Raw genomic sequence first — 13,821 nt, forward strand, 5'->3', positions numbered from 1 at the left:
ATTGCCGGTACTGTCAGAGTGTTTTACACCGTGATGCCAGCTGGGGAGTTACTTGAGAGAGAAGTAGCGACACCAAAATCTGCAAAGCCAACAACGAACTGGAGCGCGGTATCCTGGCCCGACACCCCTCCATACTGCATCCAGATGGCGCCATTTACTCAGGATGACACGGCGGTCGGTCGGTCCCGAGGGAGACCGCGACTGGTGTATTTAAAACAAGCCACGGATCTACAAGAGAGTGTAATTGTGCAGAAATGAGCGTGTAATAGAGCCAAGTGGAGAGGTGCCAGTCAATTGAAAGGTAGACGGTTATGAAGAAGGAGAAGATGAAGTTGCAGTCTAATCTGCTGTGGATAAGCGGTAAATGGAAGTGCGCGTCGACACGGATGTGCCTTGTGCGTGCGGTGAGCAGATCCTGGGTGTCGCGTCCGTGTAGGCGGCTGCTGCGCCGGGGTGGGGCGGAGAGCATCGCGGACGTGCCTAATGTGTGATAGCTGCGGGGACGCGCAACGTGCAACGTGCCCGCCGACCCGCCGCCTGCGGCCCGCTGCAGCGCCGGATGTCGCCGACAGTCTCTGAGGCTGTACGCCGGTTGCGAAACGCGTCCGCGAAAACCCGCCGCGGAAGCTCTTCTGGCACTGCGAAGCCGACAGTCGGACGGGGCGCACCGCTGTCCACGAGCGGCCCAGCTCCCGTTACTCCCGGTAAGTGTCGATCGTCGATGACACATCTATTAATTCGCACGCTGCTTCAGTTCGCTTTGTGCGCGGCTCGTTAGATTAAAACAAGACGAGTTCCTATCGCTGGTTTTTCATTTTTGAAGCAGACGAAATACTGCGAAGAAGAAGTGTGTGAATTCCTAAGGGACCAAACTGCCGAGGTCATCGGTCCCTAGACTTACACACTACTTAAACTAACTTATGCTAAGTACAACTTACACACAGCCGTTCCCGAGGGAGGACTCAAACCTCCGGCGGGAGTGGCCGCGCAGTCTGTAACATGGAGCCTCAAACAGCTCGGCCACTCCGCGCAGCACTGCGAAGAAGAGATATAAGTAAAGCTGTCCTCAAACCGGAGGTTGGACGGAAGGCAACAGTGCTTTGCTAGGCATTATCCTAGTGGGGATGGCTTGTCCTTTGAATTGTCTTAACCAGCCAGCTATGTCGGTGCAAAAAGCTTAAAGTGGATTCCGAACGCCGGCCGGAGTGGCCGTGCGGTTCTAGGCGCTACAGTCTCGAGCCGAGCGACTGCTACGGTCGCAGGTTCGAATCCTGCCTCGGGCATGGATGTGTGTGATGTCCTTAGGTTGGTTAGGTTTAAGTAGTTCTAAGTTCTAGGCGACTGATGACCTCAGAAGTTAAGTCGCATAGTGCTCAGAGCCATTTGAACCATTTTTTTGGATTCCGAACGATGGTGCAAATTTTTCACATTAACAACCCATCGAAATAAGTGTCCAAGGAATAGAAAAGCAACTGGAATCACTCAACAGAGGAAAGTCCACTGGACCTGACGGGATACCAATTCGATTCTACACAGAGTACGCGAAAGAACTTGCCCCCCTTATAACAGCCGTGTACCGCAAGTCTCTAGAGGAACGGAGGGTTCCAAATGATTGGAAAAGAGCACAGGTAGTCCCAGTCTTCGAGAAGGGTCGTCGAGCAGATGCGCAAAACTATAGACCTATATCTCTGACGTCGATCTGTTGTAGAATTTTAGAACATGTTTTTTGCTCGAGTATCATGTCGTTTTTGGAAACCCAGAATCTACTATGTAGGAATCAACATGGATTCCGGAAACAGCGATCGTGTGAGACCCAACTCGCGTTATTTGTTCATGAGACCCAGAAAATATTAGATACAGGCTCCCAGGTAGATGCTATTTTTCTCGACTTCCGGAAGGCGTTCGATACAGTTCCGCACTGTCGCCTGATAAACAAAGTAAGAGCCTACGGAATATCAGACCAGCTGTGTGGCTGGATTGAAGAGTTTTTAGCAAACAGAACACAGCATGTTGTTATCAATGGAGAGACGTCTACATTTGTTAAAGTAACCTCTGGCGTGCCACAGGGGAGTGTTATGGGACCATTGCTTTTCACAATATATATAAATGACCTAGTAGATAGTGTCGGAAGTTCCATGCGGCTTTTCGTGGATGATGCTGTAGTATACAGAGAAGTTGCAGCATTAGAAAATTGTAGCGAAATGCAGGAAGATCTGCAGCGGATAGGCACTTGGTGCAGGGAGTGGCAACTGTCCCTTAACATAGACAAATGTAATGTATTGCGAATACATAGAAAGAAGGATCCTTTATTGTATGATTATATGATAGCGGAACAAACACTGGTAGCAGTTACTTCTGTAAAATATCTGGGAGTATGCGTGCGGAACGATTTGAAGTGGAATGATCATATAAAATTAATTGTTGGTAAGGCGGGTACCAGGTTGAGATTCATTGGGAGAGTGCTTAGAAAATGTAGTCCATCAACAAAGGAGGTGGCTTACAAAACACTCGTTCGACCTATACTTGAGTATTGCTCATCAGTGTGGGATCCGTACCAAATCGGGTTGACGGAGGAGATAGAGAAGATCCAAAGAAGAGCGGCGCGTTTCATCACAGGGTTATTTGGTAACCGTGATAGCGTTACGGAGATGTTTAATAAACTCAAGTGGCAGACTCTGCAAGAGAGGCGCTCTGCATCGCGGTGTAGCTTGCTCGCCAGGTTTCGAGAGGGTGCGTTTCTGGATGAGGTATCGAATATATTGCTTCCCCCTACTTATACCTCCAGAGGAGATCACGAATGTAAAATTAGAGAGATTAGAGCGCGCACGGAGGCTTTCAGACAGTCGTTCTTCCCGCGAACCATACGCGACTGGAACAGGAAAGGGAGGTAATGACAGTGGCACGTAAAGTGCCCTCCGCCACACACCGTTGGGTGGCTTGCGGAGTATAAATGTAGATGTAGATGTAGATGCTTGAGCTGAACGAAGTGGTTAGTGGCAGAAAATAGCCCAGGACAGACTGGGGATTGAGCCTCAAACCTTACGTGGCTAGGGTTCGTAGTCGAAACTTTTTTTAAATAGACATCGTGGTCCTCAGCGACTGTAAACACCATTTACGCGTAGCGCCCACTATTGTAATTTCGGCCGTGAGACCACTATCAAGTGCAGTACTCCTAGCATGTGTAGTATTTTAATCCTGTTTATGCAAAAGGTGACAACAACATTAAGTCCTCAGCCTATGGACATATTTGTGTGTGTGTGTGTGTGTGTGTGTGTATGTGTGTATGTGTGTGTGTGTGAGAGAGAGAGAGAGAGAGAGAGAGAGAGAGAGAGAGAGAGAGAATTCCTAAGGGACCAAACTGCTGAGGTCATCGGTCCCTAGACTTACACACTACTTAAACTAACTTATGCTAAGAACAACAACACACACACAAACACATACACACACCCATGCCCGAGGGAGGACTCAAACCTCCGGCGGGAGGAGCCTATGGACGTGAAAAAGACCTGTAAGTGAAGCACAATTTTCTCAGTACTCCATTTGGCAATGGCCACACGGCTGAAATTGTGCTATTGGATTTTATGAATAGACAGTTCCGAGATGTCGTGCTATAGAAGAATGTCGAAAATTAGGTGGACTGATAAGATAATGAATGTGGAGGTTCTCCACAGAATCGGTGAAAAAGGGAGCATATGTAAAACATTGGCAAAAAGGGATAGGATGATAGGACATGTGTTGAGACATCCGGGAATAAACTGTAGGGGAAGACAGAGATTTGGATACATCCAACAAATAATTGAGGATGTGGGGTGAAGAGGTTGGCATAAGAGAAAAATTTGTGGCGGGCCGCATCGAAACAGTTAGAAGACTGATAACTCAAAAAAAATCTCTCTCGTTAGAGCGACCATAATGTCTTTAAAAAACCCATTAGATTTTTAGTCTCGCATATTCCTGCCTTCTTCTACCAAACTAACAAATTAAATTATATAACCATTAATTACTTGTTCACAAAATTACATAACTATAACAGAATACAAACTCAGTTTATAAATATTTATATAAATTGTAACCCACATCTCAGTCCTCAATATGGAAATTGTGTGGTGACAGCTGTGCCTGTTGTTTCCTTTCGACAACTTGGTACAGCGTAATTACTATTAGGGAAATTGCGAAGTTCTTATTATATTACTTAAGTTTCTGGATGGATTTCGTAATGATTTAATACCAGTGATCCTCCAGACTTTCCTCGTTTTTCTTCGATGTCACGTAGTTGCAAGCAGCCTGTAGTATGCGTCTGTCTCATTTTCGGGTAAGATGCCTTGTATGGAAGCAGTATGTATTCTGTAGTTATTGTGTAAAGTGGTGTCCTATGTAGGACAGTCAGCTTTTCTCTCTTACATTTCCCAATCTCTGGCGGCTCGAAGCTTATCAGTGCATGTTCTACCGTGTGTTGCAAATTGCGTGACGGATAGGAGGGCGAGAGACTAAAGTCTTTTCGAACATTACTATTTGTTGACTTCCTGTGCTCCTTTCCCTGTATCACCCACCGAGGTATATTGTTCTATATTGACACATATTTGTTCTCAGTTTCTGTTTTTGTAGATATCTTCCGTTTTTTCCGTTTTATTATGGTATCTCCATTGTACACTTGTTGCCTTGTGACTCTTCGGTTTATTGCCTTGCACATACAATTGTGTCTGTAAAAATCGTTCGAAGGTGTTGCAAGAGTCAGTGGATGCCCTGTAAGTCGAATGGCGCTTCTTCGCTCTTCGCTGGTGTTTCTTTAATCAAATAGCTTGTAAGGCTTTCTGTCGCGTAGTTCCAGTGATGCAAGATATCCTCAGTGAAAAGAGTAATAAATTTTTCTCTAATATCCACTAAATTTAAATCTCCATTTCCGATGTAATTTTGAGGATTTTATCTTCTGAGACACCAACTCACATGTTCAGAGGATTTATTAGTGCCTATAGTCGAAGAAAGGTTCTTAAAGTTTAAGGGTACGCTAGATTACTTCAGGCACTACCAGTGGCTTAAATACTGTTTTACTGCTCAGGAATTAGCTGTTTTTTCTTTTCTGGCAACAACTGATTTTGGTCTGTTCCAACATACAGTTACCTCTCAATGTTTTAAGGATTTTCTGGGATGTTACAGGCCTACGTTTCATTTATTGAAAAAATTTCTTGTTGAGTTTAGCATTAATATAGCATTGTCACGGAGGAGAGTTACTATAACTGCTGTAAAAACTCTATTTAATGGTTTCCAAATAACTTATATCCGAATAAAATGTTATTTATGTCTCATATTCTTACCCTCTCAGTTAGGGAACTCCGTATGTTTTCGTCAGTGAAGATTACTGAGGATGGGAGATTGAATCTTATTCGGATTACGAGAAACAAGGGATCCGAAGGAAGATTACTTGTCTATAATATTTCCATTTACTGTGTTTCCATACATTATGTTCATCTTACTATTTTCGTTTTGCTCTTCTACCTAAACTGATATTCGGCTCTGAGGAGATATATTTATTACTTCTAAGTTTGCCCTACCTTCCCTGCTGTAAATCATCACGTATTTCATCATTTTTTAAATGAGCATGTCCCACATCCACGTAACATTTTACTGTCTCCGCCAGTGCTTTGTTTCCTCCGTTGACTTTCATAATATTCATTAAAAGTGTATCAGTTTTCTTTATGAAAACTGGGGTCAACATGTTTCGGAGCAAACTTCTGCAGTCTGTTACGGCCAATTGCACTACCGTTCTGGAACAGTGAAAACAGAATACTGGAGTGATTTTGTATACACGCAGTGCTAACGCTTACGGGAGAAACAAAGTAACTATCACCTGTTATCGAGTGCGGCGGTGTTGCGTAATAGTCTGAATTAAGTATTTGCAGCGTTATCAACTTTTACGACAATATACCCCCTCTACAATCTCCAGATAAACTTTTTTCTTTTGACAACAAAGTATTGTTTGTGATTTAGACGCGTCCAACGAATACAGTGTGTAACGAGAAACTTTTCGTCCAAAACGACCGATACTCTGTTACGCGCGGTGTTACAAATCCTTGCTCCGGCAGTTAAGAACGATGCCGGAGAGTGTGTTATTGCAACGGCTAACTCCACCCGGTTTTATTACCTCCATTTGTTCTGCTTGCGTTTGCTAGTAAACGCAGGGAAATGGAACGAACATTACAGAATGGAGGAAATGTAGCGGAGTATTAACTGTTCGTATCTCCGAGAATTTAGAGCTTCTCTTTAGCCGTTCATGTCAAGGCCTGTTGTGAAGACTGCTACAGAGGTATCATTTAGATAAGACAAAGCTCGAACGCAGCGACTAATCTCTCGTAGAACTTTTTGACCCACAACTCAAATTCTTCTGTTATTTGTTGTGACCAGAACTCGAAAATTCCCCCTCTAGTTTTTGGAAATTTGTAGTAAGGTCTTATGGCACCAAACTTTTAAGGTCATCGGTCCCTAAGCTTACCCACTACTTAAACTAACATACGCTAAGGACAACACACACACCTATGCCCAGGGAGGACTCGAACCTCCGACGGGGAAAGCCACGCGAACCGTGGCAAGGCGCTTGAGACACAACGGCTACCCCCCCCCCCCCCCCCTCCTCTACTATTCGCGTTATTTACAGTGCTTATAGTGCTTACTGAGTAGACAAAATTTTGAATATAGTCCTTTGACCGTAAATGATTCGCTTTCACAGTTACGGTTAAAGCAAGATCGAATCAAAAGTAAAAAAAACCAACACTTCTGCTGAGCTGTAAGAGCCGCGTGGTCTAGGGGAACCTTGCCACGGTTCGTGCACCTCTCCCCTTCGGCCGTTCGAGTTCTCCCTCGGGCATGGGTGTTTGTGTTATCCTTAGCGTAAGTTAGTTTAAGTTAGATAAAGTAGTGTGTAAGCCTAGGGACCGATGGCCTCAGCAGTTTCGCCCCATAGGAACTTACCACAAATTTCAAAAAAAAATTGAGCTGAAAGAGGCTTCATAAATATGTATTTGTTAACGATACCGTGACGAGGAAATATCATATTTGTAGCGTGCTGTCAGAGTTCATGTGGACCAAATTTTTGGGGGGAGGAATGACAACTTGAGATCTTGAGATAACTTGTCTGTTTAGCTACGTTGATCGGTAAAGTAAATTGCTCACAATTTTCCCCGTGGGACCTGTTTTGGTTGGCAGGAGAGCCAACACCGTGTTACTAGAAGGAGGCCGAAAGGCACGCGTTTTAGCTCACGCAGGCTGGCGTGAGGTCTGGAACAGGACAAGGAAATTAGAATTTAGAAAAACGGACATAGCTGGTGGAATAAACTTTAATCCGTTAATGAAGAAAGTCGGTCTTGACGGTACATGAATCAATATCAATAGTAACTGATAATGGCGCCTTGCTAGGTCATAGCAAATGACGTAGCTGAAGGCTATGCTAAACTATCGTCTCGGCAAATGAGAGCGTATTTTGTCAGTGAACCATCGCTAGCAAAGTCGGTTGTACAACTGGGCGAGTGCTAGGAAGTCTCTCTAGACCTTCCGTGTGGCGGCACTCGGTCTGCAATCACTGATAGTGGCGACACGCGGGTCCGACGTATACTAACGGACCGCGACCGATTTAAAGGCTACCACCTAGCAAGTGTGGTGTCTGGCGGTGACACCACATTCCTCCCCCGCAAATCGGCGTACGGTTGTGGCATAAGGCTTCCGCCCGCCGTGGGGAGGACCCCATGTTGACGTATGCGACGAGGTGGGGAGCCTAACAACAGGCGAGGCTGTGCCACCCGCACCCTGCCATTCGGACCGCGGGGAGCTAGGAAACGCCTGAAAACCTGCTCCAGGGTGCACGCCAACATGCGGGGTATGCGCCCGCAGAGACAGGAGGGGCCGAAGGGTCGACCTCCATCGGGTCGGGGCACCCGACGGGCGAAGACGACATATGGTCCGGAGCGGGCAAGAGTTCCATGTCGGAGGACATCCGGTCACGGGAAGCGATCGGCAGCGCGTGACCCAGGGAGGCGCCCTGCGGTTGCAGCGACGCGTCCACTGCGGGCGTCGCCGGCGGGAGAACAGGCGGCGGCGGCGGCGGCGGCTCGTCGCCATGGGGCAAAATGGAAGGCAGCGTCGGTAACACCAGGGGATGAGGCGAGCTAGTAGATGGGTCCCCAGGGCGCTGACCGGACGGCACCGTCGCTGAAAGCAGACGGCGAGCGGCAGATCCCATGCGACGACAGAGGCGCAGCTGGTTGAGATGCCAGCGCACCTCACCAGAGGCCCCCAAAACCAGATACATACCGCGGCCGAGGCAACGAAGAATACGCCCTTCGAGCCAACACCGTGAACCTCGGTAGGGACGAAGTAGACAACGTCGCCTGGAGCAAAAGCAGGTGTCTGCCGCTGCACAGGAACCTGATGCGGCGGATGTAGCAAAGACATCAAGGTTCGATGATGACGACCGTGGAGCAACTCAGCCGGCGAGCGACCATCTCGGGGCTGAGAGCGATACGAGGACAAAAAGAGCAATAACGCGTCCTCCCGAGAATGCGACTCTTTCAACTTCAACATCTGAGACTTGAAAGTCCTGACCAATCGTTCAGCGGCACCGTTTGACTGTGTTGAAAACGGCGCGGACGTCAGATGGTGAATACCATTGGCCTTGCAGAATGACTGAAATTCTGCGGACATGAATTGTGGGCCATTGTCGGAAACAATAGTCTGTGGAAGACCTTCAATGCAAAAGATAGCAGATAACACTTGGATGGTGGCAGATGACGTCGTGGAAGACATCCGGACAACAAAAGGAAAATTACTGAATGAATCTACCACAACCAACCATAGAGCATTCCAGAATGGACCAGCAAAATCCATGTGTAAGCGTTGCCAAGGGGAAGTGGCTTTTGGCCATGCAAAGAATTTCCGCGGTGGGGCTGATTGTTGTTCGACACACACCATGCAAGAAGAGCACATATTCGTAATCGCGGCATCGATTCCGAACCAAGTACAGTGCTGACGAGCAAGTTGTTTCGTTCTCACTATACCCCAATGTCCTTGGTGGAGAAGCTGTAAGACAGAGGACTGTAACGAACGTGGGACCACGACCCTGGACTGATCATTATCAGAACGCAACAGAAAAACACCACGTCGAACAAAAAGTCTCTCCTTGTGAGCAAAAAATCGGCGAACCAACAGATCCCCGATCCGTGACTTTGACAAGGGCCATTGCGTAGCAACAAAACGCAGAACGGTAGCAAGGACAGGATCGGCAGCTGTGGCAGTAGCTACACGACGAAAATCAATCGGAAAGGATTCGAGCACGTCATCGGTTGCCGAATCAATGAACATGCAAGCAAGTTCGGAGGAATCGAACGCTCTATCCTCAGCAACAGGCAAACGGGACAACGCATCGGCGTTTCCGTGCTTAGCAGTGGACCGATACAAGATATCGTAGCGGTACTGCGAGAGGAAAATAGACCAGCGAATGAATTTCTGTGCTGTACGTGGAGGTGCAGGCTTGTTCGGATGAAAAAGCGATGTCAAACGTTTTTGGTCTGTGATGATGGTACAGTGACGACCATACAAGAAATCATGAAACTTTGTAACACCAAATACGAGAGCCAATGCTTCTTTCTCGATCTGTGAATAATTTCTTTGCGCAGACGAGAGCAATTTGGACGCAAAGGCAATAGGGCGATCGTGCGATCCATCTGTGTGCGCAAGCACAGCACCGATCCCGAAATCCGATGCATCCACCATCAACAAAAGGGGCTTCTGGGGATCGAAAGGCGTAAGGCAAGTATTGGAAAGCAACGCCGATTTCAACTGGCGAAAGGCGCGTTCGCATTCCGTCGTCCAGACAAACGGAACACCTTTACGGCGTAAGCGATGAAGCGGAGCTGAAATGGAAGAGGCATGCGGCACATATTTATGATAATAGTTGATTTTTCCCAGCACACTCTGTAGCTGCTTCAAATTCTGCGGCGAAGGCAAGTCTTGTATGGCACGGAGGTGCTTGGGACTAGGATGTATGCCTTGGGCATTGAGTACATGTCCCAGGTAGGGCAAGGCACGAGCAAAAAACACACATTTGTCCTTCCACAAGCGAAGACCATTTTGTCGCAAGACCTGAAATAATGTTCTGAGATTGGCTAAACGTTCTTCTTCCATCTTTCCGGAGATCAGAATATCGTCCAGATAGTTTGCTGCAGTAGGGACCGACGCATAAACAGTTTGAAGATATTGCTGAAACAATGCCGGGGCCGATGCACACCCGAATGGCAGTCGTTTGAATCGATACAAACCAAGATGTGAGTTAACCACCAAAACGCGCTGGGATTCTTCGTCCACCGGTATTTGCAAGTACGCATCTGCTAGGTCCAACTTCGAAAAATATTTACCTGGGCACAGTTTGTGAAAAAGATCTTCCGGGCGGGGTAAAGGAAAAGTTGCAATCACTAGTTGTGGATTCACTGTTGCCTTGAAGTCCACACAAAGACTCAATTTTCCGGAAGGTTTTGGCAAAATTACTAAGGGTGATGCCCAGAGAGAAGCCTGCTCACGTTCAATTACACCTTGTGATTCCAAATCGTGTAATGTTTTTGCGACCTCATCACGCAATGCGTGGGGAACATTGCGCGCTCTTAAAATTTTTGGTTGCACGTTTACTATCATCTCCAAATGTGCTTTATAGTTCTTAGTGCAACCAAGGCCCGGTGCAAAAATGTCTGCAAATTCTTCACATAGACGAGAAAGACTGTCTGAAGGCACAGTCTGGTTCCCTGATAGGACCTGATTTACTATAGACAAGTTAAACAACTGAAATAAATCGAAACCAAACAAGTTCACTGCAGAAGAAGAACGAAGGACGTAAAATGACACAAGTTTTGTTTGTCCTTTGTATGTTGCAAGAAGGCTGCACTGTCCTAACACAGGGATCTTTTGACCTGAATAGCTAGTTAACTTAACATTTGCAGCACGTAACGGAGGTGTGCCCAGCTGTTTGTACGTGTCTTGATTGATCAGTGAAACTGCAGCTCCGGTATCGAGCTGGAATGGTATCACTTTGCCGTTAATGTCCAAGTCTACAAAAAGTTTATTGTCCTGCTGGCGACAAGAGCGACTGTCTCGTGCAACGTGAACTGACACTGGCACATAATCACTTGCGACTTGACGGGATTTCCGGCGATGTCGATGCACACTATTTGTGGGACGAATACAGTCACTGTTAGAGAGAGTGGCACTGAGCGGAGTGGAATGAACTACATGAATTTCCATGGGCGAAGTTTCACGAGCCTGAGTATCCTTGGTTCGAATTCGGCGCGAAGCAAAGGGCCTGGAATGGTTGTGAGTGTCCGATCTGAGCTTTTTCTGGCAAACACTCTGAACATGTCCTTTTTTATTACAGAAAAAGCAAATAGCCTGGCGTGACGGGCAATTCTTACGCGAATGTCTAGTAGCACACCGCAGGCATGATTTTAGCACTGCATTTGCTTGCCTGCGCGGCACACGTGGCTGAGAGCCTGGCGGCAGCGGCGAGGCCGGGCGCGAGGGCTGTTTACTGCTCCGTGCAGCTCACCCGGCGGGCCGGTTAACCTGACACACGGCTGGTGAAGTTTCAAATGATTCCTGAGCAAAGTCAAGTGTGTCCTGCCGATCCAATATGTCCATCACTTGTTGAAGGGAGGAATTGACTAGTTTCAAAATCTGTTCCCTTATACGAACATCAGAAACGTTCTGTGCAATTGCATCACGTACCATAGTATCTGAATAAGGGAGTCCACATTGACACTCAAAAGCACAATCCCTAGAAAGGCCTTGCAAGGTTGCAGCCCACTCCCGATTAGTCTGACCTGCCGTATGTTTTGTACGAAAGAAGGTATACCGTTTCGCAACTACATTGACTGATTCTTTGAAATATGCATCTAATGCAGACAAAATTTCGTCGTAGGACCGAGTTGCTACATTGCGTCGGGGAAATAATTTGACTATCAAACGGTACGTGGTCACCCTGACGGATGATAACAAAAAAGTCTGCCGCTCGTTACCTTGAATTCTGTAGGCGGCGAGATGGAATCTCTATTGGCGTGACCACTCCGTCCAGCTTTCCAATGCAGCATCAAAAGGACGAAAAGTTGGTGCAACAGCGTGTTGTGGCTGCGTTAGCTGTGGAGCGGCGGCTGCCGCATCGTTTTGCATTGCCTGTTGACCCTGGACGAGCTGTCCAAGGGCATCCAGTTAGGCCTGTATCTGCTGATTCTGTAAGCGATAAAATTCGGACAGTACATCTGGAGATTGTGGCGAAGCCATTACACAAGTAAATCAGGGTAATATCGATAACGACGCGGTTGTGCCTCGTCGCCAATGTTTTGGTTGGCGGGAGAGCCAACACCATGTTACTCGAGGAGGCCGAAAGGCACACGTTTTAGATCACGCAGGCTGGCGTGAGGTCTGGAACAGGACAAGGAAATTAGAATTTAGAAAAACGGACGTAGCTGGTGGAATACCTAACTTTAATCGGTTAATGAAGATCGTCGGTCTTGACGGTACATGAATCAATATCAATAGTAACTGATAATGGCGCCTTGCTAGGTCGTAGCGAATGACGTAGCTGAAGGCTATGCTAAACTAACGTTTCGGCAAATGAGAGCGTATTTTGTCAGTGAACCATCGCTAGCAAAGTCGGTTGTACAACTGGGCGAGTGCTAGGAAGTCTCTCTAGACCTTCCGTGTGGCGGCGCTCGGTCTGCAATCACTGATAGTGGCGACACGCGGGTCCGACGTATACTAACGGACCGCGGCCGATTTAAAGGCTACCACCTAGCAAGTGTGGTGTCTGGCGGTGACACCACAGGACCACTTGTAATATCTAATTTACAATGTCCCGATATAGCCAGAGGAAGCACTACTTACAGTGATTCCAACTTGAGCAGCTGTGCGATACATCTGCGTGCTAGAAATTTAAATATTTGAGGTAATTAAGTTTTATTTGTATTAAGGAACACGCCATTTACATCTATATGCCGCAAGCCACCTTTCGGTGTATAGCGCCGGCTATTTCTGGTATCATTATAATCGTCCCCCCCTCCCTCTTTCCCTCATCCATTCGTGAGCGAATTATGTGTGGAAGACCGAAATGAAGTGTCGTGTGGTGAGTGCCTTCCGTCGGGTAGACCGGTCGCCTGGTGCAAGTCTTTTTAGTTGACGCCATTTCGGCGATTTGTGTGTCAGTAAGGATGATATGATGATAAACAGAACACAACACCCAGTCCCCGAGCGGAGATAATCTCCGACCCAGCCGGGAAGCGAACCCGGAGCTCTCGTATGGCATTCTGCTGCGCTTACAACTCAGCTATGGAGGCGGACTGTGGGAAGACTGGTGGACGGTAAACCTCCGTATGACCTCTAATGTCTCTGATCACGCCTTGGAAATTTCGCAAGACGTATGTGTGGTCAGCAGCTCGTGGTCTAGCGGCTAACGTTGTTACCTCTGTATCACGGGATCCCGCGCTCAATTCCCGTTCGGGTAGGGGATTTTCTCCGCCCGGGGGCTGGGTATTTCTGTTGACCTAATCATTTCATCATCATTCGTGAAAATGGCGAGAATGGACTGCGTAAAAATTGGGGAGTTGTACGGGCACTGATAACCGCGCAGGTGAGCTCCCCACAAACCAAATATCATGGTCATCATCAGCATCACGCATTTTGGAAATTTGTGGTAAGGCTTATGGGACCAAACTGCTGAGGTCATCGGTCCCTAAGCTTACGCACTACTTAATCTAACTTCAACTGACTTACGCTAAGGACAACACACAGACACCCATGCCC

General features: G+C 47.2%; 1 protein-coding gene across 1 annotated transcript in view; it reads left to right on the top strand.

Annotated features, from left to right (window-relative positions):
• LOC126248102 (protein sickie) overlaps positions 1-13,821 on the top strand; it is a 687,677-nt gene that overhangs the window by 208,515 nt on the left and 465,341 nt on the right. The gene's annotated exons all lie outside the window — the stretch shown is intronic.

The sequence above is a fragment of the Schistocerca nitens genome, chromosome 3 (assembly GCF_023898315.1).
Source record: "Schistocerca nitens isolate TAMUIC-IGC-003100 chromosome 3, iqSchNite1.1, whole genome shotgun sequence".
NCBI lineage: Eukaryota > Metazoa > Arthropoda > Insecta > Orthoptera > Acrididae > Schistocerca > Schistocerca nitens.